Here is a 23,354-nt window from a genome sequence, read left to right as displayed (position 1 = left end):
ACAAATAATACATTGTTGGAAAACTTGAAATTTTATATCACAAATTTATTTATGTATTTAGAAGCGTTTCGTGGACGAATTCCAATTTTATAAGTACTTAAAGTTTATAAACGCAATAATGCCTTTATTGCCACAAGCATTGTTAGTCCAGTGGTAGAATTCTCGCCTGCCACGCGGGAGGCCCGGGTTCGATTCCTGGACGATGCAATTTTTGGAAAATTATGTTAATTAAAGTTACTATTTACCATAAAATATGAAAAGTTATTTTTGAACATATTAGTTTATGACTAAAACTTATTCAAAACTGCTTCTAAATTAGTTTTAAGAATAATTAAAATGATTTTTTCTTAAAAAAATTTTAATCTTTTAACACTAATGTGTCAATTTCCCAAACAAAATCCATTTAATACAGTTTTAATGGTTAATATGTTTTTCAATTTTAAAAGCAAAAATTCTTATTAAATAAATTCAGTGACAAGTAAATGTATTGCTACAAAATTCAACCAAAATACAATTTTCAGGACTGTTATAAAATGATAAAAAGGTGCGCCCAACGTGGGGCTCGAACCCACGGCCGTTGGTTTAAGAGTCCAACGCTCTACCGACTGAGCTAGCCGGGCACGTTCGAAATTAACTGAATACATTTTATGAAGCCTCTGTGATGATGTACTGACGTAATAATGCTTTCACTGCCTTCAAAAAGGGCTCGCCCGGGAATGGAACCCGGGACCTTTCGCATACAGAGCGAGAATCATACCCTTAGACCAACGAGCCACTTATGTGACCATATCTTGTTCGCATTCTATTCATTAAACATGTATTTATGAATGAAATTTCCATTTCACACAAAAAATTTACTATGTAGATCAGGGGTCGGCAAACTGCGGCCCGCGGGCCATATGCGGCCCTCGAAGGGTAAATCTGCGACCCGCGAGCACGTTTAATTTTTGAATGGAATGCGGCCCGCGGAAGAAAATTTTGTGGCCCGCGAGCATGTAAACGTGGCCCGCTGGGCAAAAAAAATTAAGTTAAACTTATTTTGTTTTTTTGTTTAATTTAATAATTTCGTTTTATGTCCCTGTATAATATTTTAAAACAATAAAAAACTTTACAGTAACAGCTTAAAAATGTAAAAAAAAAACAGATTAGCATTCCACCAGGTTTTTTCTCAGTTTCATCATAACTTTCTTCTTACAACAGCAAGTTTAGGTATTTTTTACATGTTTTTAAAAACTCAGTTTCTTTTATAGATGTTTTATTACTAAAAGTTATGTTTGAGTGTGCACAAAAACATGTAAAAAAAAATTTAGTAAGAAAAAAGGTTAATTTTGATTTTTACACATTTTGATTTTTTTATAAGTTTTATTTAGCACTTTAAATTAACTCCTATGCACACAAATGTACAAAGATGGTCATATTTTAATCGGCATACTGACAATTCCGAATCCGCGATCATTTCCCACCCGATCAAATCCCATCCGCGCTCAATTCCCACTCAAAAATATTTTTAACTTTCTTTATTCATTCCTTTATTTTCTAATATTTTTGTTTTATTTTTACTTATTATTAATTTACGTTTTACTATCACTGTTACCCCTAACCTTTGGTTGGTAAGCGGTTCTCGGATTTGATCGGGTGGGAAATGATCGCGGGTTGGAAATGAGCGGTTCCCATTTAAAACGACGTTTTATTCAATACTTAAATTAGATTAAGTTTAGTTAATTCATAGTTATCTAAAATTATTGTTTATACATGTAGTATCTTGGTGTGTAAAGACACATTTAAAACAATACATGATATAAATTAAAATATTTCTTGATAGGTATACATTTTAATTTTTTAATCAATGTTTTTTTGACAAACTAAGTTGATTTTTATGCACTAATATACACAGTTACTGTTTTTTTGAACTAGCTATTTAAAACAAACTAAATTTAGAGATGATAAATTTATAAGGTTTGTATTTTGTTAATCAAAATAGTTCAAATTCAAGCTAATAAACAACTAAACATTGTCACACACTTAAATTATAACTACCTCTAGATTTCAAATCTTAAGTCAGTTTAGTCATTTTCTCAGTTTTTAGTTTAAAAAATTATTTGTATACTAAAATATTAGGCTAGTTTTTGGTCTTTTAGGCTGTTTTTTTTGCTTTATGAGTGGCAAATTAAATTTATGGGGATGTATGTTTTGTTCAAATTACAGTGTTGGTTTAAATTATGATATATGTTAAACTTTAAGTCTTGCAGCTGATAAAATTTGAAATATGTATTATTTATATTAGTTGTATACATATAGGTGTGAACAATTATTGATGCTAAAAAACTTGAATTCCGGAAAAGCTTGGAATTTGAAAATTTATGCTTCAACATTCTGGAAAAATCTTGAATTTGAGAATTTGTGAAAAAAACTCGAATTTTAAACAATTTTTACGTGTAAAGTAATGAAATTTCCATTTCACACAAAAAATTTACTATGTAGATACTTTTTTTGAACACATTAAAAGTAGCTTAAACTCTCAGATGAGCAATATTTGTTGTACCAGTTCTCTCATCTTAACAGATTGATTAAAGTTCTAATTTGATTTATGCTGCTTTATAATCTTTAGAGATTTACTAAACACGACTTCTTTTTGTCATTGAAGAAATAAACAAAAATATTTTACTACCGCCAACATAAATTCTTAAAAACAGTTTTTAACTCTAAACGGTATCTTCTTTTTATTAATTAGTTTTGCTACTTTATAACTTGCCTTAGCAGTTTTTTCTGATCAGTCTGTAGTTACTGAATATAATCATTTGCTTTGTTGAAACTGACTATAGCTATTTTCAATTTTTTTTCGCAATAACTCCTAATTAACGTTTTTAGTTTTTATAGCTCGTCTTATATTTCACATTTACTCTTTAAATACAACATCTTTATTGCAGATAAATAATTGCTATAATGTTCAATAAAAAGTTAAGTTTTTCTACTTTATTAATGGCTTAATAAATTTTAAAGTTTTGTTTAAAATGTTTAAGAAACGTAATTGTCCATTCAAACTGACTTATGATACTATTTTTGCTATATATCTAATTCACTGCTAATAAACTTCGTTATTTCTTTATTTGTGACTTTATTTTAAAACGTGTTGCTAAACATACAGTCTAGTTAAATTTGAAAAATTGAAACTAGGTTAAACCTGTTTGAGACATTTGAAAGAAACTCAGGTAAACTTTTATTTCAAACACTTTAAATAAATCTTCGAATTCTCAGAACATTTTTTATGACTATAGTGTAGTTTACTAACTGTAATTTTTTCTGGTCTATCTATACATTTTGTACTTTTTATACTGATGATATTTTAGTTAGGTATCTGAGCTTGATTAATTGCAAGTGTTTGCACTTTTTTCTTAAGTGGAAACCATGTTAAAAGCTATTTAGTTACTAATAAGGTACTTTATTAGAGTATTTGAGCATTAATTATGTTAAAAAAAGTACACAGTTAATTAAGACTTAAGTATATTTGTCAATGTAAATTTTACTCCTATAAATATTTAAAATTAAAGTAGGTATTCTATGTGTAGCTAAATATATTTAAAACTAATAAAGTGAAAAAAAGTAAAAATTTCTTCAATGTAACTATAACTAAAACCAAAAGATTTTTCAAATGTCACTAAAAATAAAACTGCGGCCCGCGAAGACTTTGGAAACTTGAAATTTGGCCCGCGAGCACCAACTGCCTGCCGACCCCTGGTCTAGGTGTATGATTCTCGCTCTGTATGCGAAAGGTCCCGGGTTCTATTCCCGGGCGAGCCCTTTTTGAAGGCAGTGAAAGCATTATTACGTCAGTACATCGTCACAGAGGTTTGATAAAATGTATTCAGTCACTTTCAAACGTGCCCGGCTAGCTCAGTCGGTAGAGCGTTGTATTCTTAATCCAACGGTCGTGGGTTCGAGCCCCACGTTGGGCGCACCTTTTTATCATTTAATAATAGCTCTAAAATTGTTTTTTGGTTGATTTTTGTAGCAATACATTTACTTGTTACTGAATTTATCTAATAAGAATTTTTGCTTTTAAAATTGAATAACATATTAACCATTAAAACTGTATTCAATGGATTTTGTTTGGGAAAATGACACACTAGTGTTAAAAGATTAAATATTTTTAAAGGAAAAATCATTTTAATTACTCTTAAAACTAATTTAGAAGCAGTTTTGAATACGTTTTAGTCATAAACTAATATATTCAAAAACTGCTTTTTGTGTCTTATGGTTAATAGTAAGTTAAATTAAACATAACAGCAATGAAATTATACAAAATTACGTATTACATCATAGCAGAATAGTTGATTTCAAACAAAGTTATTAACATAGTTTTTAAACAAATTGTTTTTTGTGATGTATGCAGCCAGTTTGTAATTTATTTCTTTTGTTTAAAGATTCTGATTTTTCAAAGTTTAAAATTTAGATTTTTCCGCATTGCATAATTTGAATCTATTTTTTAAACTGTATTTGTTTTTCGTTCTTGTTAATATTTTCCAGTGAATTTTAAAATTAACTTTGTTATCTAAAATGCACGAAGAGACTTTTTTGCAAGGGTCGTTTTTTTTTATATAAATGAGTTTTCTTCTTTTTTTTTACTATCACTTTTACCCCAAATCCTTACTCATGGTCGATAACTTAAATTATTTATTTATTTATTTCTCATTTCTTTGAAATTATCACTGTTACCCCCAACCCTTACCCTTAGTCAGTCACTTTTTTTTTAGTCATCTTATTATAATTTTTTATTATTTTTTACTTTAATATTACCCATAACTATTACCCTTGGTCGTTTTTCTATTTTTGTTATTTTTATTTAAGATCGTGCAAAAATGTCACTCGTGCAAAAAGGTCTTCGTGCACCTTTAACTCGTCCCCATATTTTAAGTAGTAAAGTAGTTGTTATTTTGAGTGTTTATAATCGAGTACCAAGTTTAATGTTGAAATATAGTGTTGAACTATTTTAGAATGGAAAAAAAAAAGAGTTAAAGATAAGTTATATTAACTTACAAAACTATCAACAAATTGGTATACTTAGTTTAATGGTACATCAGTTAAGATTTCAGCTTTTATAAACTCATAAGTCGACAGTTCTGCATTATGACGTGATAATCAGTTATATATTCACAATAATCAAACTATTAGCAAGAGCCTGGCTAGCTCAGTCGGTAGAGCGTTGGACTTTTAATCCAACGGTCAGGGGTTCAAGTCCCCTGTCAGGCTTCTTTTGTTTTATAAAAATTATTAAATTAAGATTTTTATTCAAATAATATTGTAGTTTTTAAATAAACAAAAATATAATGTCTTAGTTAGCTCTACTTGTATTTAATTCATGATGATCAGTATAATTTTAATAAACTTATAGGATCAATAAAATAATAATAAAATACAAATTTTGTAATTAAAGTAAACTTAACTGGTATATATTTATTTGATAACTTATGAAAAATTATCCATTTGTTTTAAAAATTAGATTTATTAAAAGAAATCTTTTTTTTTTGAATATCATTCTACATTGGAAATAACTTATAAAACAAAATGCAATAAGTACATATTAAACCATTTAGCTGTAACTACAAACTAATCAAGAAAGCAATAACTTTAACTTTTAACTCTAGTTAAATTAGTTTAGCTGGTTTAAATTACTACCTTACTATTTGTTGCTAACTTTTTTTTTCACATATAGTTACAATATAAATCTCTATAAGAACTAATCAATATGAATATCTAAAAGGAAAGTATTTTTTGTTTAGTAAAGTGATGATACAATTATTTTTAAAACATTTAATTTTCAACTTATCACACAAAGTTTTGAATGAATTGTTTTAGAACAAAAGTCTACTAGATTTTAGTATTTTTAAATTTTTATCAAATTAAATATAAGCGCAATTAATTGTAAACAGCCATAAAAATTTTTTAAATGTAAGTTTTACTATATAAAAAAGGTAAATAACTTGCACTATATATATAAATATTATATTATTTATATAAACTTGTATATATAAATAGACAAAAGCATTATTAAAACTTAATCTTATATTAAATAATTCTACAAGAAAACGGGTTGTGAAACATTAAGTTTAAACCAAAGCATAAGTTTGATAAAACTAACTTAACCTTAAGACTTCAAAGTTGTATGATAAACTGAGTTTTATCAAAATAAATATTTTTGGTATTGTTACGTCATAAAACGCTAGTCAGATATATACTGCTGAGGAATTCAGCTTTAACGTGTGGCCGGTTAGCTCAGTTGGTTAGAGCGTCGTGCTAATAACGCGAATGTCGCGGGTTCGATCCCCGTACTGGCCACATCTCTTCCTCGTTAGTATAGTGGTGAGTATTCCCGCCTGTCACGCGGGCGACCGGGGTTCGATTCCCCGACGGGGAGATTTTTGCATACTAATATTATCAAAGTTGGTATTGTTATCTATTTATTTTTTTCAACAACAATTTTGATAACATAAGGTATATAAAATATTTTATCTAGTTTTCTAACAAGTGTTAGACTAAAAAGAGTTTTTAGGTATAAAAACGTTAATAATGAGCCGGCTCAACAGGTCTTCGTGGCGCAATCGGTTAGCGCGTTCGACTGTTAATCGAAAGGTTGGTGGTTCCAGCCCAGACATGTTAAAAAGCTCTGCTTTGTTTACTCAAGCGTGAAATTACTAACTTAAAACAAACCAAAAATAAAACACTTCATTGCTGAATTACCATAGTAACTTTTAGCATTTTAACATCTCTGTTCCAGCCCACCCGAGGACGTTATTATCTCTGTTAAAATATTTTTACACTGAGCATGTTTTCTCACATTCACACTTTTACAATAGTTTTAAGTTATTTTAAACATCCGGTTCTTATACATAAGTGTTTCTTATCTTTTTTGTTGTTCAAAAAGTTCGTCTTTAATTACTAGTTAACCGTAAATACAAACTCAGTATTAAGTAACTAGTATTAAAGCGGATATACCAAGATAATAGGGTGGCAAAAAAACCTGGAATTTTGTACAAAAATTGTAAAAAAATTACATAATAAAATTACTTTTTAACTTGCATTTCCATTGTTTTGAATGTCGTGTAAAGTCAGGTTACAAGAACCCATTTGAGGCGAATTTAATTAACTTTCTTGAATTTTATCTTCTAACATCTTAAAATCTTATATTGGATTCAGATAAAAATATCTGAAATCAAAACTCTTCTTCTTTACTGAAATTAATCAATAAAGCTTTTAAAATATTTTTTATAGCAGGGTTTCCCAAGTTCATTTTAATAAACGCTTTCTTTTCATTTATTAAAACTAGCTGCCTTACTATTATTGTACCCTGATAGTCAAATTCGGCAACTTACTAGTTAACAGTAAGTACAAACTCTCTATTAAGTAACTAGTATTAAAGCGGATATCAGGGTTGCCATTAGTTTTTTCAAAAAATTTTCCAGGCTTAAAAGTAAACGTTTTTGGGTCTATTTTTAGTTTAAAGTTAATTTCTTTATAAGAAACTGTCTTAAATAGTATAAAAACATTGAAAAGATACTGTAAAGTTACTCAAAATATTTTTTTAATATAAAACATTTTTGAGTATGACAAAAAAATCTTATTCATATGATAGATTTTTCGTGGCAAATCGAAACTTTACTACTGAAAATGTTAAAATTAATAAAAATTTCAGGTTTTTCCAGGTTATTTTTGCTTAAATTGTCAAAATCCAGGTTTTTCCAGGTAAAGTGGCAACCCTGAGATATACCAAGATGGGTTGCAAAAAACCTGGAGTTTTGTACAAAAATTGTAAAAAAAACCTGGTATTTTTAAAATCTTAGCTTATTAACAACTTTGATATAATAAAAAATGTAAATTTTATCTTTATTAGACTTAGAAAAGTGTGTCGAAGTTTTAATTAGTAATCGGTAAACTATTAGTATAATTATCACCTTAACTATTAAAACTACTTTGTTACTTGCATTTACATTGTTTTGAATGTCAAGTCAAGTCAGTCAACAAAAACCTTTTTCTGATTGGTCTAACTGAATAGAGTTCAGATTAAGAGAAAATTGAGAGCAGAGCCGAGTAAAAATGTCTGATGCAATGTTTTATGCTTAATGTATTTTATATTAAATGTTGCAAATTTTAAATACGGTTTTGCCACAGATCGAGCTGAAATTTTTTTCCTGACTTATCTAAATCAAACTCTTAATTAAATCCTACTAAAAAATACATAACTAAAGACTTAAAAGCTTTTAGTTTTTTAAAAACTCATTTGACCCTGAAAAAATGATGAATTGCAAAAGAAATGTTTTTTAGAAAATAGTATTAGCAAAATGCAGTTATTAGTGATGATAAACTTTTTTTATTTAAAGCGTATTTACATCAAACTTCTAACATTTTCAAAAGCCCCCATCTTTTCCTGACTTTTGTACTTTCTACTTGTTTTTCCTGGCTTTGTGACAACCCGAACTTATTATTTAATTAAATAGGTTGTTGAAAATAATCAAAAACAACAAATTAAAACTAAAAACAAATTTAATCTAGATTGTATGGCTTTTATGTTATTTATCAACATAAAGGCTTTTGAACAATCATATGAGAAAATTTAAACGAAATTGATTCAAAATATTAGGATAGGTTGCTATAATATAAAACAAAGATTGAATAATAGTTGCACTCTATCGTTTAAGTATTATAAATCTATCATGAAATACATTTTTTAAGTTAAGATTAACTTAGTACTCAGAATGGACAAAAAATGATGTACTTGCAAAACCTAAAGAAATTCTGAAAACGTTGTCAAATTTACCAAAATCATTTGGCCACCCTGAGGTAGGTTAAACCGTAGTAGTCTTGGATATTTAAATAATAAGTTTCTAAATTACAAACTTAAGTCTTAAAAATAAATGATCCTTTAAAATTATGCATTTAAAACTCCGAACCAAATATATGTATTCAGTTTACTACACAAGTTATGCCATTTGGTGGGAGGAGATTTAAGTGTTTTTGCATAGATCAAAATTTGATCTCTTTAAACAATATAAAGTTAAGTATCTAAATAATCGTTTAAAAACAACTCTTACTTTTTAGTATTTGATTCCTACAAATTATAAGTTTTGTTTGATAATTTAAGTTAGTAGTTTTAACAAACTTTTCTTAGCAGTTTTCAATAAAAAAATTTTTTTTTAATTTTTTGGGTCATTCATCTAGCAAACCTTACATTTTTTTTACTTACTTTAGGGACAATTTAGTAACATAAGTTTATACATCTTCTAAAACAATTGATTTATTAGATTCTAAAACGATTTTTAAAATAGAAGTAGTCCAAAATAATCTGAAAAATATTTCTTTAACTTTGTAAGTATTTCTAGCATAAGTGTTTTTCAGAAATACCATATAAAATAGGTTTTCTTGTAAATAAATTAAGTAGTCGAATTTGACTATCAGGGTACAATAATAGTAAGGCAGCTAGTTTTAATAAATGAAAAGAAAGCGTTTATTAAAATGAACTTGGGAAACCCTGCTATAGAAAATATTTTAAAAGCTTTATTGATTAATTTCAGTAAAGAAGAAGAGTTTTGATTTCAGATATTTTTATCTGAATTTAATATAAGATTTTAAGATGTTAGAAGATAAAATTCAAGAAAATTAATTAAATTCGCCTCAAATGGGTTCTTGTAACCTGACTTTACACGACATTCAAAACAATGGAAATGCAAATTAAAAAGTAATTTTATTATGTAATTTTTTTACAATTTTGTTACAAAACTCCAGGTTTTTTTGCCACCCTATTATCTTGGTATATCCGCTTTAATACTAGTTACTTAATACTGAGTTTGTATTTACTAGTAATTTAAAGACGAACTTTTTGAAGAACAAAAAAGATAAGAAACACTTATGTATAAGAACCGGATGTTTAAAATAACTTAAAACTATTGTAAAAGTGTGAATGTGAGAAAACATGCTCAGTGTAAAAATATTTTAACAAAGAAAAGAACGTCCTCGGGTGGGCTAGAACCACCAACCTTTTGATTAACAGTCGAACGCGCTAACCGATTGCGCCACGAAGACCTGTTGAGATGGCTCATTATTAACTTTATATACCTGAAAACTCTTTTTAGTCTAACACTTGTTAGAAAACTAGTTAAAATATTTTATATACCTTATGTTATCAAAATTGTTGTTGAAAAAAATAAATAGAAAAAATAAATAGAAAATAAACAAAAAATACTTTCCTTTTAGATATTCATACTGATTAGTTCTTATAGAGATTTATACTGTAACTATATGTGAAAAAAAAAGTTAGCAACAAATAGTAAGGTAGTAATTTAAACCAGCTAAACTAATTTAACTAGAGTTAAAAGTTAAAGTTATTGCTTTCTTGATTAGTTTGTAGTTACAGCTAAATGGTTTAATATGTACTTATTGCATTTTGTTTTATAAGTTATTTCCAATGTAGAATGATATTCAAAAAAAAAAGATTTCTTTTAATAAATCTAATTCTTAAAACAAATGGATAATTTTTCATAAGTTTTCAAATAAATATATACCAGTTAAGTTTATTTTAATTGCAAAATTTTTATTTTATTATTATTTTTTTGATCCTATAAGTTTATTAAAATTATACTGATCATCATGAATTAAATACAAGTAAAGCTAACTAAGACATTATATTTTTGTTTATTTAAAAACTTCAATAATATTTGAATAAAAACCTTAATTTAATCAATTTTATAAAACAAAAGAAGCCTGACAGGGGACTTGAACCCCTGACCGTTGGATTAAAAGTCCAACGCTCTACCGACTGAGCTAGCCAGGCTCACGCTAAAACAGGGGTCGGCAAACTGCGGCCCGCGGGCCAAATGCGGCCCGCGAAGGGTAAATCTGCGGCCCGCGAGCACGTTTTTATTTTGAATGGAATGCGGCCCGCGAAAAAAAATTTTGCGGCCCGCAAGCATGCAAATGTGGCCCGCTGAGCAAAAATATATTTTAAGTGAAATTTGTTTCATTAATTTAGTTTTAAGTTCCTGTATAACATTTTGAAACAATTAAAAGACTTTACTGATTTAGCTTAAAAAAGACAGGTTAGCATTATACTAGATATTATTTTCTCAATTTCATAATAACTTTCTTCTTACAACAACAAATTATTTTCTGAAAAAAAAATGTAAAAAGTGCTTTGAACTAGTAAGATAATTGTATAATGCCTACTTGGTAAACAAACTAAATGCAAATGTTTTCCGTTTTGTACAAAAGTAATGCACAGTAACTAACTAAAATGTCATTTCTTTACAGTTCAATTATTTGCACTTTTTTATACCTGAGCTTCTATTACAGATATTTTGTTATTAATGTAATATTTTAGTTTGCAGAAAAACATTTGAAGTAACATAATAAAAAGAAATAAGGTTATTCTGTTTTGGTTTTGAAACCTTTGATTTTTTAGAAGTTTTCTTTGCATTTTAAATAAACTCTCATGCACACCAATGAACAAAGATGCTCATATTTTAAATAAAACTTTTTATTAACTACTTAATTAGAATAAAATTTAGTTTATGATTATCTTTATAACATTATTGTTTCTACATCTAATATCTAAGTGTGTATAGACACATTTAAAACAGTATATACTTTTATACAATAACTTAATAACTTATATACTTATATACATATAAGTTTGAACAATTAGTATTGCCTAAAATTCCCGGAAAAAAAAAATTGACAATTTATACTTTAAAAATATGAAAAAGCCTTGAATTTAAGAATTATCGAAAAAACCTGGAATTTTAAACAATTTTTACAAGTAGAGTAACGAAATTTTGATTTGACACAAACAATCTACCATATAAATATTTTATTAAAAAACACATTTAAAGTAGCTTAATAGTATCTTTTAAATTTTTCTATATTATTTAAGACAGTTTTTTTTACCCTTTAACTTAATTTTATACTAAAAATAGAATCAAAAATTTGTACTTTTAAAAGCTTTATATCGGTGCATTGCACCTTTGCTTTTAAAATGTCTTCACCTATTACTGTGCTTTGTATTGGAACTATACCTAGAAATTCTAAAAAAATGTCAAAACTAGTTAAACCACCCTTAAAAAAATCTAAATAAGCAATATCTGTTGTATCAGCTCTCTCATTTTAACATATTGATTAAGGTCCTATTTTGGTTTAAGCGGCTTTATAATCTTCAGACATTTCCTAAACACGACTTCTTGTTGATATTGAAGAAATAAACATAAATTTTATTAACGCCAACACAAATTATTTAAATAAATTTTAAACTCTTAACGGTATCTTTTTTTAGTAATTACTTTTGCTACTTTATAACTTGCCTTAACAGTTTATTATGATCAGTCTGTAGTTACTGAAAATAATCGTGTGCGTTGTTAAAACGGACTTAGCGATATTTTTTCTTGCAATAACTCGAAACTAACGTATTATAGTTCTTATAGCTCGTCTTATAATTCACATTTGCTCTTTTTAAATGCAATGTTTTTATTGCAGATAAAGAAGTGCTATAATGCTCAATAAAAAATAGATTTTTCTAATTCATTAATAGCTTAATAAGTTTTTATACATTTGTTAAAAATGTTAAAATACTTAACTGTCCATTCAAGATGAATTATAATAATTTTTTAGTTATATAATCAATTCATTGTTAATAAAATTCAATATTTCTTTGTTTTGTGAACTTTATTTTAAACAGGGTTGCCAAACAAACAGGCTAGTTTCTTAATTTTAAACTCAGACTAGGTTAAGGCTGTTTAAGAAATTTTTATAAAACTCAGGTGTATCTTAAACTTTTATTTCAAATACTTTGAATAAATCTTCAAATTCTCAGAATAGTTTTTATGACTGTAGTGTAGTTAACTAATTGTAATTTTTTTGTCTATTTAAATATTGTACTTTTTTATGATATGACATTCTAGTTGTGTATTTAAGCTTGATTAACAGAAAGTTTTTAGCTATTTTAAGTTTTAATATAATTCAAAAATTTTTGCTTTTAAAGTGGCAACTGTGTAAAAGACTGATTAATTACTAAATATGTATTTTATTAAAGTATTCCAGCATTAATTATGTTAAAAAATTAGATTTAGCTTATTTACAGTATAAATAGATTTTAATTTTATTTAATTAACTAAATACTGAATTTTATAAAGACTGCAAACTATTTAGGACGCAATAACTATTTTCGAAAGATTAACATTTTTCTAAATATAGAAAGCCGGTTCATAATATAAAAAAATGTATAAAACTGACCTATAAATGTTTTTCAAGCTCGGTTTTTATACATAGCTAGGTTTTAAGTAAAATAATAAAAATAACTTATTAAGTTTAACTCATTATAAAAGTACATATTTTATTAAGACTTAACTATTTTAAACAATGTGAATTGTATTCCAATAGATATTTATATATTAAATAGGCATTCTATGTGTAGCTAAAATTCATTTAAAGTAATAAAGTAAATAAATTTAAAACAATCTCTGGTGTGACCAAAACTAAAGCCAGAAGATTATTCAAATATCACTAAAACTGTGGCCCACGAAGATTTTGAAAACTTGAAATTTGGCCCGCGAGCACCAACTGCCTGCCGACCACTGCCCTAGACCAACGAGCCACTTATGTGAACATATCTTGTTCGCATTCTATTCATTTAACATGTATTTATGACGCAATAAAGAGGATGATGTTGTGGTGTTTGTCAAAACTGTGCGTTTTATAGTTATTAAAAATCAGTTTTTATTTGAGTTAACACTAGTGTAAGGCACAGCTTATATTGTCTTCTTAAAGTTCTAAGATTTTAAACTAATTTATGAGTGTACCAAATAGTTATTTTCTGTCTAATTTAAAAAAGTAAATTACACCTTGCATTTAATTTAACTAAAGATATATAAATATTTAGTATTTTATTTTAATGATATATACTTCCTTATTTATGTTTTACTTTTAAGACAGTCTTAAATAAATGCGTACATTTACTCACTTAATACCATTTCTGTTGACATAAGAAATTAGATTAACAAGCAAAAATTACAATTACAAAATTTGTATATATTTTTTAACTTACTAGAACAAAATTATAAGTTATAGTAAAAAATAAGAAATAATTTGACGTTGAAAATAAATAAACTATTTACATATTAAATTTTATATGCCGATTTTATAGTTATTTTAGTTATAGTACTTACTTTTTTAAACGATAAATTTAACTATACCAGAGTCAGACTACATTAACAAAATAAATACTTAACAGAATTACAAAGTGATTACTTTAAATATAAAATTGGTTAGTTTATGACATCTAGTAAACTATTTAAGTTATAATAAATTAATATTCTCCTAACTATTATAAACAGAAATGTATTTTGCAAATAAATTTGATTAAGATTATTGGGATGTTAACTTACTGATAGTATTTTCATAACGTTGTTTTAATTGCACAGGAACTTTGTAAAATGCAAAAACTATAACTAAAATAAATATAATATTTGCATATATAATTTATTATGTACATAGTTTATTTAATTCCAACTTCAAATTGTTTCTTAGATTTTATTATAAATTACCATTTTGTTCTAGTAAGTTGAAAAATATAAACAAATTTTGTAATTGTAATTTTTGATTGTTAATCTAGTGTGAACAGAAATGTTATCAAGTGACCACTGTATTAAAAGTAAATGATAAATTAGTAAGTTTATATCATTAAACTAAATTACTAAACATTTATATATACTTAATTAAATTAAATGCAAGGTGTAATTTACTTTTTTAAATTACACAGAAAATAACTATTTGGTACACTCATAAATTGTTTTAAAATCTTGTAGCTTTAAGTAGACGATATAGGATGTGCCTTACATTATTTAAATAAAATAAAAACTGACATTGAATAACTATAAGACGCACAGTTTTGACAAACACCACAACATCGTCCTCTTTATTGTGTCATAATACATGGTACATGAATAGAATGCGAACAAGATATATTCATATAAGTGGATCGTTGGTCTAGGTGTATGATTCTCGCTCTGTATGCCAAAGGTCCCGGGTTCCATTCCCGGGCGAGCCCTTTTTAAAGGCAGTGAAAGCATTATTACGTCAGTACATCGTCACAGAGGCTTCATAAAATGTATTCAGTTAATTTCGAACGTGCCCGGCTAGCTCAGTCGGTAGAGCGTTGGACTCTTAATCCAACGGTCGTGGGTTCGAGCCCCACGTTGGGCGCACCTTTTTATCATTTAATAACAGCTCTAAAATTTTTTTTTAGTTGAATTTTGTAGCAATACATTTAATAAGAATTTTTGCTTTTAAAATTGAATAACATATTAACCATTAAAACTGTATTCAATGGATTTTGTTTGGGAAAATGACACACTAGTGTTAAAAGATTAAATATTTTTAAAGGAAAAATCATTATAATTACTCTTAAAACTAATTTAGAAGCAGTTTTGAATACGTTTTAGTCATAAACTATTATATTCAAAAACTGCTTTTTGTGTCTTATGGTTAATAGTAACTTAAATTAAACATAACAGCAATGAAATTATACAAAAATACGTATTACGTCATACCAGAATAGTTGATTTCAAACAAAGTTATTAACATAGTTTTTAAATAAATTGTTTTTTGTGATGTATGCAGCCAGTTTGTAATTTATTTCTTTTGTTTAAAGATACTGATTTTTCAACGTTTGCAATTTAGATTTTTTCCGCATTGCATAATTTGAATCTATTTTTTAAACTGTATTTGTTTTTCGTTCTTTTTAATGTTTTCCGGTGAATTTTCAAATTAACTTTGTTATCTAAAATGCACGAAGAGACTTTTTTGCAAGGGTCGTTTTTTTTTTTTTATAAATGAGTTTTCTTCTTTTTTTTTACTATCACTTTTACCCCAAATCCTTACCCATGGTCGATAACTTAAATTATTTATTTATTTCTCATTTCTTTGAAATTATCACTGTTACCCCCAACCCTTACCCTTAGTCAGTCACTTTTTTTTTAGTCTTCTTATTATAATTTTTTATTATTTTTTTACTATAACTATTACCCCTAACTTTTACCTTTGGTTGGTTTTCTAGTAATATTATTATTTTTATAAAATATTTTTTTTACTATAACTATTACCCTTGGTCGTTTTTCTATTTTTGTTATTTTTATTAAGTATCGTGCAAAAATGTCACTCGTGCAAAAAGGTCTTCGTGCACCTTTAACTCGTCCCCATATTTGTGTTTATAATCGAGTACCAAGTTTAATGTTGAAATATAGTGTTGAACTATATTAGAATGAAAATTAAAAAAAAAAAGAGTTAAAGATAAGTTATTTTAACTTACAAAACTATCAACAAATTGATATACTTAGTTTAATGGTACATCAGTTAAGATTTCGGCTTTTATAAACTCATATGTCGTTAGTTGTGCATTATGACGTAATAATCAGTTTTATATTCACAATAATCAATCTTTTAGCGTGAGCCTGGCTAGCTCAGTCGGTAGAGCGTTGGACTTTTAATCCAACGGTCAGGGGTTCAAGTCCCCTGTCAGGCTTCTTTTATTTTATAAAATTGATTAAATTAAGATTTTTATTCAAATATATTTGAAGTTTTTAAACAAACAAAAATATAATGTCTTAGTTAGCTCTACTTGTATTTAATTCATGATGATCAGTATAATTTTAATAAACTTATAGGATCAAAAAAATAATAATAAAGTAAAAATTTTGTAATTAAAGTAAACTTAACTGGTATATATTTATTTGATAACTTATGAAAAATTATCCATTTGTTTTAAGAATTAGATTTATTAAAAGAAATCTTTTTTTTTTAATATCATTCTACATTGGAAATAACTTATAAAACAAAATGCAATAAGTACATATTAAACCATTTAGCTGTAACTACAAACTAATCAAGAAAGCAATAACTTTAACTTTTAACTCTAGTTAAATTAGTTTAGCTGGTTTAAATTACTACCTTACTATTTGTTGCTAACTTTTTTTTTCACATATAGTTACAATATAAATCTCTATAAGAATTAATCAATATGAATATCTAAAAGGAAAGTATTTTTTGTTTAGTAAAGTAATGATACAATTATTTTAAAAATATTTAATTTTCAACTTATCACACAAAGTTTTGAATGAATTGTTTTAGAACAAAAGTCTACTATATTTTAATATTTTTTAATTTTTATCAAATTAAATATAAGCGCAATTAATTGTAAACAGCCATAAAAAAATTTTTAAATGTAAATTTTACTATATAAAAAAAGTAAATAACTTGCAATATATATATATATATATAACTACTATATTATTTATATAAACTTGTATATATAAATAGACAAAAGCATTATTAAAACTTAATCTTATATTAAATAATTCTACAAGAAAACGGGTTGTGAAGCATTAAGTTTAAACCAAGGCATAAGTTTGATAAAATTAACTTAACCTTAAGATTTCAAACTTAAGATTTCAAATTTGATAAACTGAGTTTTATCAAAATAAATATTTATGGTATTGTTGCGTCATAAAACGCTAGTCAGAGATATAATGCTGAGGAATGCAGCTTTAACGTGTGGCCGGTTAGCTCAGTTGGTTAGAGCGTCGTGCTAATAACGCGAATGTCGCGGGTTCGATCCCCGTACTGGCCACATCTCTTCCTCGTTAGTATAGTGGTTAGTATTCCCGCCTGTCACGCGGGCGACCGGGGTTCGATTCCCCGACGGGGAGATTTTTGCATACCAATATTATTAAAGTTGGTATTGTTATCTATTTATTTTTTTCAACAACAATTTTGATAACATAAGGTATATAAAATATTTTATTTAGTTTTCTAACAAGTGTTAGACTAAAAAGAGTTTTTAGGTATATAAAGTTAATAATGAGCCATCTCAACAGGTCTTCGTGGCGCAATCGGTTAGCGCGTTCGACTGTTAATCGAAAGGTTGGTGGTTCGAGCCCACCCGAGGACGTTCTTTTCTTTGTTAAAATATTTTTACACTGAGCATATTTTCTCACATTCACACTTTTACAATAGTTTTAAGTTATTTTAAACATCCGGTTCTTATACATAAGTGTTTCTTATCTTTTTTGTTCTTCAAAAAGCTCGTTTTAAATTACTAGTTAACCGTAAATACAAACTCAGTATTAAGTAACTAGTATTAAAGCGGATAATAGTATATAAAATAGGTTTTCTTGTAAATAAATTAAGTAGTCGAATTTGACTATCAGGGTACAATAATAGTAAGGCAGCTAGTTTTAATAAATAAAAAGAAAGCGTTTACTAAAATGAACTTGGGAAACCCTGCTATAAAAAATATTTATACTAGTTACTTAATACTAGTGATGTACCGGACCCGGATCCGGACTTTTTTTTCAAATCAGAATCCGGCCGGAACCGGATACGGACTTTTTTTTCAAATTAGAATCCGGCCGGAACCGGATCCGGACTTTTTTTTCAAATTAGAGTCCGGCCGGAACCGGATCCGGACTTTTTTTTCAAATTAGAGTCCGGCCGGATCCGGATATCAGACAAAAATGGCAATATCCGGCCGGACCCGGACCCAGATAGTGAGTACGGTACATCATTAGTATAAACTAGCCTAAGTCACAATGAGGTTTTTAAAAACTAAAAAAAATAACTTTAATCTAATAATAAGTAGAACAGCTAGCCACAAGGTTTACAAATTTAGGTGTTATTTACAATTAAAAATCTGAAATCAAGTTCATGAACAAAATACACTAGAAAATTACAAAATATTGAAAACTGGATCAGCTCAAACTCATTCAAAATCTAAAAGAAAACTAGCCTGAGTTTTTATAAAAAACTAAACTAGCCTGAGGCAGTCCAAGATTTTATAAAATTCCCAAAAATTTCCAAACTAGCAGGGTTGCCACTGTTTAAGTCAATAAAACTAGCTTGAGTGAGTATAAACAAGTCTGCGTTAGAATGAGGTTTTTAAAAACTGAAAAAATTACTTTAATATAATAATCAGTAGAACAGCTAGCAAAGGTTGACAATTTGGTAGTAAAGTTGTGGACTGATTGTGGCACACTTAACTTATTTGCACTACCCATCATAATTAAATCCTACCTTATTTAATTAATATCTAACAAATACTAAATTCTAACTGAGACTACTTTCTATAATCAGACACGACAGTTTTGAGTGATGAATCTTTTATATGAAACACAACAAGAAATACTAGCATATACAAAATTATTAATTACTTTGGTAACACTTTAAAAAGTGGAAGCTATTTAAATCTATATCAAAAGACTTAAAACAAAAAACTAAAAATTAAATAAAACTTTTAGTAAACAAGAAACTGTAAAATTTTTAATAAACTATTAAACTATTAACCTGGCTTAAATATTTAAACAATAAAACACCAGTTGAAATATTCACTTTTAAAACAAAACACTACTTACAATAAGCATTCACAAAAAGTTCAAGATATTTTGTTGCTTCAAGCTGCTCACAAAACTAACTAACTGCTTACATATAAACTGCCTGTCATGTTCTGATGTTTTGTTGCATCAGTATTTAGTTTGAGACATTTCGTCATATGATTCTCATTGGCTCGTACATTCAACCGTATTAACTCTAAATATTCTCTGAGCTCGACTTTAAACAACAAATAATGCAAGTATTCATTCCAAAGTTTTCAATTTTACAACATTTGTAAAGAGTTGCATTTCTAAAATGTTTATTTCATAGTTTAAATATAAACAAGTGTAAATTAGTCACGTGTACAAAATGAGCCAATCGGGGTAGGTGTTTAATTTTAGGTGACGAAAATGACTCTTATTAATTAACACAGGGTTTGATTTTAAAAAAATAATTTTTCAATATGCTCTTTTTTACTAACTAGATCCGGGTCCGGCCGGATCTCTGTTAGGATCCGGCCGGACCCGGATCCGGACTTTTTTTTCAAATTAGAATCCGGCCGGAACCGGACCCGGACTTTTTTTTCAAATTAGAATCCGGCCGGAACCGGATCCGGACTTTTTTTTTTAATTAGAGTCCGGCCGGATCCGGATATCAGACAAAAATGGCAATATCCGGCCGGACCCGGGTAGTGAGTCCGGTACATCACTACTTAGTACTGAGTTTGTATTTACGGTTAACAAGTAATTTAAAACGAACTTTTTGAAGAACAAAAAAGATAAGAAACACTTATGTATAAGAACCGGATGTTTAAAATAACTTAAAACTATTGTAAAAGTGTGAATGTGAGAAAATATGCTCAGTGTAAAAATATTTTAACAAAGAAAAGAACGTCCTCGGGTGGGCTCGAACCACCAACCTTTCGATTAACAGTCGAACGCGCTAACCGATTGCGCCACGAAGACCTGTTGAGATGGCTCATTATTAACTTTATATACCTGAAAACTCTTTTTAGTCTAACACTTGTTAGAAAACTATATAAAATATTTTATATACCTTATGTTATCAAAATTGTTGTTGAAAAAAATAAATAAGAACAATACCAACTTTAATAATATTAGTATGCAAAAATCTCCCCGTCGGGGAATCGAACCCCGGTCGCCCGCGTGACAGGCGGGAATACTCACCACTATACTAACGAGGAAGAGATGTGGCCAGTACGGGGATCGAGCCCGCGACATTCGCGTTATTAGCACGACGCTCTAACCAACTGAGCTAACCGGCCACACGTTAAAGCTGCATTCCTCAGCATTATATCTCTGACTAGCGTTTTATGACGTAACAATACCATAAATATTTATTTTGATAAAACTCAGTTTATCAAATTAGAAATCTTAAGTTTGAAATCTTAAGGTTAAGTTAATTTTACCAAACTTATGCTTTGGTTTAAACTTAATGCTTCACAACCCGTTTTCTTGTAGAATTATTTAATATAAGATTAAGTTTTAATAATGCTTTTGTCTATTTATATATACAAGTTTATATAAATAATATAGTAGTTATATATATATATATATATATATATTGCAAGTTATTTACCTTTTTTATATAGTAAAATTTACATTTAAAAATTTTTTTATGGCTGTTTACAATTAATTGCGCTTATATTTAATTTGATAAAAATTAAAAAATATTAAAATATAGTAGACTTTTGTTCTAAAACAATTCATTCAAAACTTTGTGTGATAAGTTGAAAATTAAATATTTTTAAAATAATTGTATCATTACTTTACTAAACAAAAAATACTTTCCTTTTAGATATTCATATTGATTAATTCTTATAGAGATTTATATTGTAACTATATGTGAAAAAAAAAGTTAGCAACAAATAGTAAGGTAGTAATTTAAACCAGCTAAACTAATTTAACTAGAGTTAAAAGTTAAAGTTATTGCTTTCTTGATTAGTTTGTAGTTACAGCTAAATGGTTTAATATGTACTTATTGCATTTTGTTTTATAAGTTATTTCCAATGTAGAATGATATTAAAAAAAAAAAGATTTCTTTTAATAAATCTAATTCTTAAAACAAATGGATAATTTTTCATAAGTTATCAAATAAATATATACCAGTTAAGTTTACTTTAATTACAAAATTTTTACTTTATTATTATTTTTTTGATCCTATAAGTTTATTAAAAATATACTGATCATCATGAATTAAATACAAGTAGAGCTAACTAAGACATTATATTTTTGTTTATTTAAAAACTTCAATAATATTTGAATAAAAACCTTAATTTAATCAATTTTATAAAACAAAAGAAGCCTGACAGGGGACTTGAACCCCTGACCGTTGGATTAAAAGTCCAACGCTCTACCGACTGAGCTAGCCAGGCTCACGCTAAAAGATTGATTATTGTGAATATAAAACTGATTATTACGTCATAATGCACAACTAACGACATATGAGTTTATAAAAGCCGAAATCTTAACTGATGTACCATTAAACTAAGTATATCAATTTGTTGATAGTTTTGTAAGTTAAAACAACTTATCTTTAACTCTTTTTTTTTTAATTTTCATTCTAATATAGTTCAACACTATATTTCAACATTAAACTTGGTACTCGATTATAAACACTAAAAATAACAACTACTTTACTACTTAAAAAATGGGGACGAGTTAAAGGTGCACGAAGACCTTTTTGCACGAGTGACATTTTTGCACGATACTTAGTAAAAATAACAAAAATAGAAAAACGACCAAGGGTAATAGTTATAGTAAAAAAAATATTTTATAAAAATAATAATATTACTAGAAAACCAACCGAAGGTAAAAGTTAGGGGTAATAGTTATAGTAAAAAAATAATAAAAAATTATAATAAGAAGACTAAAAAAAAGTGACTGACTAAGGGTAAGGGTTGGGGGTAACAGTGATAATTTCAAAGAAATGAGAAATAAATAAATAATTTAAGTTATCGACCATGGGTAAGGATTTGGGGTAAAAGTGATAGTAAAAAAAAAGAAGAAAACTCATTTATAAAAAAAAAAAACGACCCTTGCAAAAAAGTCTCTTCGTGCATTTTAGATAACAAAGTTAATTTGAAAATTCACCGGAAAACATTAAAAAGAACGAAAAACAAATACAGTTTAAAAAATAGATTCAAATTATGCAATGCGGAAAAAATCTAAATTGCAAACGTTGAAAAATCAGTATCTTTAAACAAAAGAAATAAATTACAAACTGGCTGCATACATCACAAAAAACAATTTATTTAAAAACTATGTTAATAACTTTGTTTGAAATCAACTATTCTGGTATGACGTAATACGTATTTTTGTATAATTTCATTGCTGTTATGTTTAATTTAAGTTACTATTAACCATAAGACACAAAAAGCAGTTTTTGAATATAATAGTTTATGACTAAAACGTATTCAAAACTGCTTCTAAATTAGTTTTAAGAGTAATTATAATGATTTTTCCTTTAAAAATATTTAATCTTTTAACACTAATGTGTCATTTTCCCAAACAAAATCCATTGAATACAGTTTTAATGGTTAATATGTTATTCAATTTTAAAAGCAAAAATTCTTATTAAATGTATTGCTACAAAATTCAACTAAAAAAAAATTTTAGAGCTGTTATTAAATGATAAAAAGGTGCGCCCAACGTGGGGCTCGAACCCACGACCGTTGGATTAAGAGTCCAACGCTCTACCGACTGAGCCAGCCGGGCACGTTCGAAATTAACTGAATACATTTTATGAAGCCTCTGTGACGATGTACTGACGTAATAATGCTTTCACTGCCTTTAAAAAGGGCTCGCCCGGGAATGGAACCCGGGACCTTTCGCTTACAGAGCAAGAATTATACACCTAGACCAGGGGTCGGCAGGCAGTTAGTGTTCGCGGGTCAAATTTTAACTTTTCAAAGTCTACGCGGGCCGCAGTTTTAG

The 23,354-nt window shown here is 27.6% G+C and overlaps 13 non-coding genes across 13 annotated transcripts; 8 read left to right on the top strand and 5 right to left on the bottom strand.

Annotated features, from left to right (window-relative positions):
- The first annotated feature begins 5,174 nt into the window (after positions 1 to 5,174).
- On the top strand, positions 5,175 to 5,247 carry Trnak-uuu (transfer RNA lysine (anticodon UUU)). The gene has a single exon. It is a non-coding gene; the product is annotated as a tRNA-Lys (tRNA).
- A 1,012-nt stretch (positions 5,248 to 6,259) lies between these two features.
- On the top strand, positions 6,260 to 6,333 carry Trnai-aau (transfer RNA isoleucine (anticodon AAU)). Its single transcript has one exon. It is a non-coding gene; the product is annotated as a tRNA-Ile (tRNA).
- A 7-nt stretch (positions 6,334 to 6,340) lies between these two features.
- On the top strand, positions 6,341 to 6,412 carry Trnad-guc (transfer RNA aspartic acid (anticodon GUC)). The gene has a single exon. It is a non-coding gene; the product is annotated as a tRNA-Asp (tRNA).
- Positions 6,413 to 10,746: 4,334 nt separating this feature from the next.
- On the bottom strand, positions 10,747 to 10,819 carry Trnak-uuu (transfer RNA lysine (anticodon UUU)). Its single transcript has one exon. It is a non-coding gene; the product is annotated as a tRNA-Lys (tRNA).
- A 4,345-nt stretch (positions 10,820 to 15,164) lies between these two features.
- On the top strand, positions 15,165 to 15,237 carry Trnak-cuu (transfer RNA lysine (anticodon CUU)). Its single transcript has one exon. It is a non-coding gene; the product is annotated as a tRNA-Lys (tRNA).
- Positions 15,238 to 16,482: 1,245 nt separating this feature from the next.
- Trnak-uuu (transfer RNA lysine (anticodon UUU)) lies at positions 16,483 to 16,555 on the top strand. The gene has a single exon. It is a non-coding gene; the product is annotated as a tRNA-Lys (tRNA).
- Positions 16,556 to 17,585: 1,030 nt separating this feature from the next.
- Trnai-aau (transfer RNA isoleucine (anticodon AAU)) lies at positions 17,586 to 17,659 on the top strand. The gene has a single exon. It is a non-coding gene; the product is annotated as a tRNA-Ile (tRNA).
- Positions 17,660 to 17,666: 7 nt separating this feature from the next.
- Positions 17,667 to 17,738, top strand: Trnad-guc (transfer RNA aspartic acid (anticodon GUC)). The gene has a single exon. It is a non-coding gene; the product is annotated as a tRNA-Asp (tRNA).
- A 168-nt stretch (positions 17,739 to 17,906) lies between these two features.
- Positions 17,907 to 17,980, top strand: Trnan-guu (transfer RNA asparagine (anticodon GUU)). The gene has a single exon. It is a non-coding gene; the product is annotated as a tRNA-Asn (tRNA).
- A 2,309-nt stretch (positions 17,981 to 20,289) lies between these two features.
- On the bottom strand, positions 20,290 to 20,363 carry Trnan-guu (transfer RNA asparagine (anticodon GUU)). Its single transcript has one exon. It is a non-coding gene; the product is annotated as a tRNA-Asn (tRNA).
- A 167-nt stretch (positions 20,364 to 20,530) lies between these two features.
- Positions 20,531 to 20,602, bottom strand: Trnad-guc (transfer RNA aspartic acid (anticodon GUC)). Its single transcript has one exon. It is a non-coding gene; the product is annotated as a tRNA-Asp (tRNA).
- Positions 20,603 to 21,720: 1,118 nt separating this feature from the next.
- On the bottom strand, positions 21,721 to 21,793 carry Trnak-uuu (transfer RNA lysine (anticodon UUU)). Its single transcript has one exon. It is a non-coding gene; the product is annotated as a tRNA-Lys (tRNA).
- A 1,269-nt stretch (positions 21,794 to 23,062) lies between these two features.
- Positions 23,063 to 23,135, bottom strand: Trnak-cuu (transfer RNA lysine (anticodon CUU)). The gene has a single exon. It is a non-coding gene; the product is annotated as a tRNA-Lys (tRNA).
- Between the last annotated feature and the right edge of the window lie 219 nt (positions 23,136 to 23,354).

The sequence above is a fragment of the Thalia democratica genome, chromosome 8, assembly GCF_965202585.1.
Source record: "Thalia democratica chromosome 8, ktThaDemo2.hap1.1, whole genome shotgun sequence".
In the NCBI taxonomy this organism is placed as follows: domain Eukaryota; kingdom Metazoa; phylum Chordata; class Thaliacea; order Salpida; family Salpidae; genus Thalia; species Thalia democratica.
The sequence above is the reverse complement of the archived record's forward strand: the minus strand, read 5'-3'. Positions and strand labels throughout refer to the sequence as shown.